This window comes from Berghia stephanieae, chromosome 4, assembly GCF_034508935.2.
Source record: "Berghia stephanieae isolate SIO BIC M18660-M18661 chromosome 4, UCSD_Bste_1.3, whole genome shotgun sequence".
Classification (NCBI taxonomy): domain Eukaryota; kingdom Metazoa; phylum Mollusca; class Gastropoda; order Nudibranchia; family Aeolidiidae; genus Berghia; species Berghia stephanieae.
In genome coordinates, this window is record NC_088363.1 from 25,356,212 (window position 1) to 25,363,711 (window position 7,500).

Below are 7,500 nucleotides of genomic sequence, written 5' to 3' on the forward strand. Positions count from 1 at the left end.
TATATATATATATATATATATATATATATAATATGGCTGATTTCGGTCACAATTAACACCATGTACACACGAATACTGCCATTGTTGAAATTAGCGAAGCAACTAAATTCATCGCCTATAGTGTATTGTTATCATTATCACCGCCATCATCATCATCATCATCATCATCATCATCATCATCACCATCATCACCCTCACCCTCATCATCCTCATCATCGTCATCATCATTATTATGATTATTATTATGATTATTATTATGATGATTATTATTATTATTATTATTATTGTTAAATTCAAAATAAAGAAATTATATAGATACATATATATAAATATATATTTATAAATATATATATATATATATATATATATATATATATATATATATATATATATATATATATATAACGCACTTATAAAATTCCATTGTTATCATTTCCACTATGTTTTGATTACCGTAATACAAAACAAAGTAATCTGATTTATTTTTTTATCGAAATGAAAATTCACTTTTTTTTTCAAGTTGTTTTTCTTTTCTCTACCTCTCAGTTAGTCTCTGCATACAAAGCTTCTTCATGTTTCTCTAACAATATATTTTATGCAGGCATTTATGTAAACCCCGTGTTTGATACAGTATAATAGCCCTTTTCAGTGCTTTTAAAACCCAATATGAGCTCTTCAAAGAGACTAACATTCTCCATTAGACTCTCGTTATTCAAATTTCTGAAACACAATTTGAGTGGACGTCAGATGGACGAAAAACTAGCTTTAAAACCCTACGTAGATATGTTCACAAACGATATGAAACTTGGAAGAGGGTGTGAGGGGGTGGGGGGGGGGGGAGCAATGATCTTTCTTTAACGTTTTAAGCACTAACTGCCACTAGTAGCGTCTGCGAGTCTGTGCATGCATATCGGTCGCTTCGGTGGCTATAAGAATTGTGTGAGATTTGTTTATTGAATTCTTATTGTATTAAAAATTGGCGTATAAAGTCTTGGAAAAATGCTCTTAATCATTGACTGCATTTTTGTAAGTTTTATTTTTTTTATTGTTTTAGTATTTTATTTTTATTAATCTATAGCTACGGCACTGTTATGTTGTATAATAGCTGGTGTTATCGCAGGGGAACATGAATCCTTTCGTAAATGCATTTCAATTTGTCGTTTTCAATTTTTTGAATTGTTTGTTTGATGTGAAATAATTTACAACACAATATTATATCATGTAATTGGTCAGATTGTCTCGCATTAATTTACCAATAATCTTTTACATTTTACCCATCCCATTAGTCAGACTGTTCACATCTTCTTACTCTGTGACAAGTTTTATACATAAAGTTATTCATCCAATTCATTACCTCGACATTGCTTACAATCCATAAACACAAAACTCTTTTTTTTTCAATCGCATAATATATTGATTCGGAGATACTCTAGATATATAAACTTAAGCGAATTGGAAGAGAATTAAAGCGATTTGAATCTTTCTAGTTTTTAATTTAAAAGAGGGAACTTGGCAATAGCAGAAGACTGTTGCACTTGTGTATGAGTAGCATCCTTCCTTTTTTTATTTTTTAGTTCTTCTAATTTTCAATCGTATTATAAGGTTAACAGTCCGATTTGTACATATGCAGGTCTGACACCCGAATGTAATTATAGTCCTAGTTTAACATTGTTGTAATTGACAACATTTTGCGTCATCTTTTGAGTCCATAAAGAATTGGGTTTATCAGACCTGCAAATACAATAAGTACACTTCGTCAAAGTCCGTTTAACTCCAAATTGAACGATTTTTACTGTAAAGATGGAATTCAAAGGGAGGGGAATGGTTGTACATTTGTGATGAAGAATAGCTTTACTTGAAATGCACTTCTATTGAGCCAGTTGATTTCTCAATGCGTAACAAATGTTTTGTTATGATTACAATATTTTGCGTTTTAACCAAAACCAGTTTCAGTACATGCTAGTCAGCGGATCCTAATTGTTTTCGCATATCATTTATCTGCGAAATTTTTCTATAGCATTCTATAACACAGTGTATAGAACTTACGTAATCCCCCCCCCCCCCCCCCCCCGCCTTTTTTTTTTCCAACCTAAAATAAAATACGAATAGTCATCATGGTCCCAAGAGGCCGATAATTTCGGCTGGCATCCGTGTTCTGGAGGATGGCGATGGTTATTCCTCAAACTAATCACAACGTTTTTTTGTTGCATTGTAAGAATACCAGACGGGTGAATACAACCGAAACTTATAGCCTGACACCAGAACCCACAAGTTTGACGTCATTTTCTAGGTTTTTTTAGTGAGTTGTCGTTAGTAGTGCTCAAGGGAACAAGTGATTCCATTGGTTGAACTATTGAATACAAGTCACGATCTGTTTTCTTTTGTGGACAAAGACTTGTCTTTTGACATAATTTTTTGGTCAGTGTCAGGCTAAAAGTAAACGATGACTACCATACAACCCCATTATTCGCTTTTTATCGTCATTACTACTTGTAATCAGGGCGGGTATTCACAAGCAATGCGTAATTTTCGCGATTGTGGCTCACCATTCTGGGTATATCTTGTAAATATGACTAAAGTCCTTTTTCCTTCCTCGCGCAAGTCAAAAGAAGGCCGGCTGATATTTTTAGTTATCAAGAAAACTTTTACATAGTCTGCGACTCAGAGAAATGCTCACCATTTGTGGCTGGCAAAACATAACAAACAGTTATAACCATCACGAAAACATAATTTTGTATGTGTAACTTTCACCGCCAAGATTTGTTTTATTGAATGCGATGAGAAATGTTAACCTCTCTAGTAAAGTAAACTCAACGTCTGATCAGACGCTGAATATTTTCCCATTATTGGGTAATGCCCTATGTCAAGCATATAATAAATGTCCCTTCCTACACTTTCGCCAGATCTATACAAACCGAGCTACTCTTTTATTGACAAGGAACTTACAGTTGGGGTCCAGGGCCAAATTCTGTCCTTTATCGTTGTCCTTCATTGCGCTTATCATAAAGCAACCGAGCTATGCCGACTTACTTCTCTGGCAAGGAAAAAGTAAATCAAGATCGTAACGTCATTCTCATTGTATCAATACATTCGAGAGAAAAGTCGTAATCGGGTTCAACCATATGGGTTCAAGAGTCTGACGCCACTTCCGCCTTGCAACGAAATGGCTGGTTCCAAATAATGAAAGTCGGTTCTCTTTATTCTTTATGCTGACTTGAACATTTACAAACAACACGTGATCAGAATATGTAAACGTCAAAACATGACAATTTTCTAATGGTTTTCTCCTCTGGATACACGTTTGAGAAGTACTTTATAAGGGCAATGATGGAGATATTATCGACGGTCGATAGTTTCGAACCAGTTACTATGTGTCGTTACGAGGTAAATGACATTACGAGTATTGAACCCTATTGTGTTGAGATCATCGTGATCAACTAGAGAGCTTGGTGGTTGAAAGATTTCAGGAAGACACGCTTTATTCTCTTTTCATATAGATAGAGTAAAGTTCACGTCACTCGGCTCTTTGTTATTGTTTTTAACCAGCCATTTTTATGAGTAGTTCTCACTAAATTGTATAAATCAGACTATAAACGGTTAAGCTTACTCACTGTTGTATGTGTTAGTACGTCATATCCGGCTGACGGTATGTTGTGAGTAAAATATCTAAGCGCGCAGCATGAAGATAACGACATGGCTAAATTGTGTTTGTCTGTTGCTAAGGGCGAGCCAATGGAGTAGTGGTAAGTCACTTCTTGGGTCGAGAAGTTTGAACTCAAATTCCTACCCCGATGTGATAGAGACACTAAGATTATTTTCTTGTCACCTCGGAGTTTTATTGGCTCTGCCCCATGGCATCCATCATTAAAATATAGATAGAATGCGCTTGGCCAAGGAGTTCACAACATTGCCATCCGGAAGTATAACGGACCAACACACAAACTCTGTGTAACCATGGACTTTTATAGTCTGGTTAATACAATTTAGTGAGAACAACTCACAAACGCGGATGGCAAAAACAATAACAAAGGCCTGAGTGACGTCATCTGCATACTATCTATAGCAACCGACTTTTTATCGAGTGTTTCAAGTTCGTATTTTTGATAAACCAGAACTGGAGTCGAAAGGTTGTTTAATACATTATTTTTAGCAACTTGTACTTAAGTTTAATTTTCGCAAAAGTCCATCTATAATCTAGATGGTATTCTGTTGTATATACATGGACGTGTTCTAATTTGTAGGTCTGAGTCCGATTACCCGAATGATTCTGTTCTCATTGTTGGAATGGAAATACCCTCATTGCAATAGTGTCAAATCGACCCCGTTCGGTAATCAGATCTGCTAATACGTGCACGTCGATTTTCATACTTACTACAGTATCCGACAAGTTAAAAATATAGAATTATTGATTTTAAATTACTAAGAAAATACAGGCTACAGGCAGTAATAATGATTACGCGGTGTTTGTGAATACATGTCTGGGGAATTGCATTTTGTTTACATCAATTATTGACATCTTTTTCAATTCATTGAGATTTATTTTATATCTCTCTTTGTTTTCTTTTCTTTATTTTTTTTCTATCAAGTTTTATACAGATTTATCGATGTTTTGTCATTTTGTAATAAAGGTATAAAAAACAATCACTGGCAATTTATTCTATTTTATTTTCTTTTTGTCAAATTCTCAAGATCGTTTGTTTTGTTTTTAAGGATTTTACGGCGCTTGCAACACATTTGGGTCATTTCAGCTCTACTTGGTGGGGTTCCTGACCTCCCATAGTGGGCAGGGGGGTACATACTGTGTCTTCTATCCCCTTATATCTGTTTTCCAACATGCTTTCTGTCTTTGTCTTGGAATGAGATTACTTGGTTTTCGCTGACCCTGGCCGGAGTCCTGGCTGGGAGGAAAACAGTCAAATGCATAGTTATTGTTTTGGGAGATGATATTTTTTTTTCCTTGTAAATCATCTCTCTGTTATGTATTATTATATTTGTTATTTTCAATGTATAATGTAAGCATTTGAGTGTATTCCTCTTTGTTGGATTTTGTGCTTGTGTCCGGATGAGACTTTTAGGTGATCTCAAACTAAGTACACTGGTGGTATGCTCTTGGAATCTACATCTGAGCCCTATTTGTTCCCAGTTCCCCTATGTCTTACTTTTTCTTGGGTGCTTTAATTGTAATCCTAGAACTTTTTACTATCCCATTTTCTTCCTTTTTACTGGCGCTGATATAACCTAAATGTGTTGCAAGCGCCGTAAAACCCTTTAAAATAAATAAAAAATAAATCATTTCAGCTCAAACAGCTAGTGACCTCCTGCTCACCGTAAGAGTTCAGAAGACCTCACCCAAAATTCTCAAGACAGTTTGCATCACTCCTGAGCAAGGATACAAATGTACATAGAAGTAACACAAAGTATATGGGGTAGAAGAGAAAGTAAGAGGATGATAAGGCTTTGTTTTAATTAAGACACCCAAGAAAAAGTAAGACAAAGGGGAACTGGGAACAAATAGGGGTCAGATGTAGATTCCAAGAGCATACCATCAATGTACTTAGTTTGAGATCACCGATAAGTCTCATCTGGACACAAGCACAACAGCCAACAAAGCGGAATACACCCAAATGCTTACATTATACATTGAACATAACAAATATAATAATACATAACAGAGAGATGATTTACAAGGGAAAAAATATCATCTCCCAAAACTATAACTATACATTCGACTGTTTCCCTCCCAGCCAAACACTCCGGCCAAGGTCAGGACAAAACCAAGCAATCTCACTCGAAGACAAAGACAAAAAGCAATTGAAAACAGATAAAGGGGATAGAAGACACAGCAAGTACCTCCCTACCCACTATGGGAGGTAGGAACCCCACCTAGACACTGTAGTAAGTGCCACCCTGTCCACTATGGGAGGCCAGGAATCCCACCCAGGAGTATGATAAGTAGTGCGGGGCGGTCCTTGGCAAGCTTAAGGACCACGGTCCTACGGTCCCTGAGAAATGAAAACCGCAAGGACCGGTCCTTTTCGACATTGAACATTCCTGAGAGACTGTTGGAAGTTCGAACCGTTTTGACCTTTGGGACCATGGGATCGTTCATTCTTGAACCGTTAAAGACTTGGGACCGCGAAAAGCGTGGTCTACAGGAGTAAAACACAAGGAGTAGTCACACTCATTTCAAATTGTAACCTAATTAGAGAAGAGGGGTGATGCCTTCTTTATTTGCTCACAGTACTTCATTGTTACTTCGATAATTTAGCGTGAATAAAATTTGAAATTTATCTCCATTAACGGAGATAATGGAATCACCCAAGGCGTTGATCGAGTTGTTCGTGGCGTTTATACACACACGCAACTCCTCCCCCCCCCCCCCCCCCCCACACACACACACACATGAGAGGGCAGCGAGCATTGAAGAGTAAGAGAGAGACGTGAAGTTATAATAAGAGGGGGTGGATGCGGTAATAAGTAATAAGTAATAAGTGGGGTCGATGGTGACTTTTCGCCAGATCTAACAAACCCAGCTACCCATTCACTGCTGAGTAGACAGGGATTCAGAAAAAAACTCGACTGCACCCGGGATCGATCTCTGGCCCTTTGCGTATAAAGAGAGTGCTCTATCAACTGAGCTATCGGGGTCCCCAAATATTCTATTGGACCTTTTAAAAATACAGACGTTAGAACTGGTTTTTTTGGAAGGAAGAAACTAATGAAACTCATATTATTTGATTAGTTAAAACACCAAACGAAATTTTAATATTATTGTATTATTTTAAATGACAACAATGCGATAGAAAGGAGTGGCGACAAGAGATGGACAAAAGAAAACAAAAAATCAGACGTGCTACTTGCTAGGTTCGAGACACACACACACACACACACACACACACACACACACACATATTTAGTAGTCACAAACATTTCAAACAATAACCCATTAGAGAAGAGGGGTCATGCCTTCATCATAGATCATTGTCATTGCGATCATTATGGTGTAGTAAATTTTGAAATTTACCCCGTATAATGGAATCGTCCAAGGCGTGCGCCTCCTGTTCCCCCCATCTCACACACGAAAGGGCGGTTTGCGGAGTGGAGGGAGGTGGTCGTCTGCCTCTATGGTCGTCTGTGTCGTTTAGTGTATGGCAAAGGGGGGTGGGTGCGATTAATTAAGTGGGATGGGTGGTGATTGGTGGAAGATAGGCAAAGAACCGAGGCAACGAATCGCTGGGGAAGTTGTATGGCGCGAGACCGTTGAAAGATGATAAGAAGTGAGGACCGCCGCCGGTCTTCCTCTTTGGGACTGGTCTCCGGTTCACAGCTAAAAGACCGTGGGACCGGTCCCAAGGACCGGTCTTCAGCGCGGCACTAATGATAAGGATTAAGATAAAATTTCATATTTATCTCTAACACTCTAAGGGAATGTTTATCTTTTTGGTCTATTTCAAGAGAAGACTGGAATTACCAAGGTGTCAACCGCAGTGCAGCGACAAC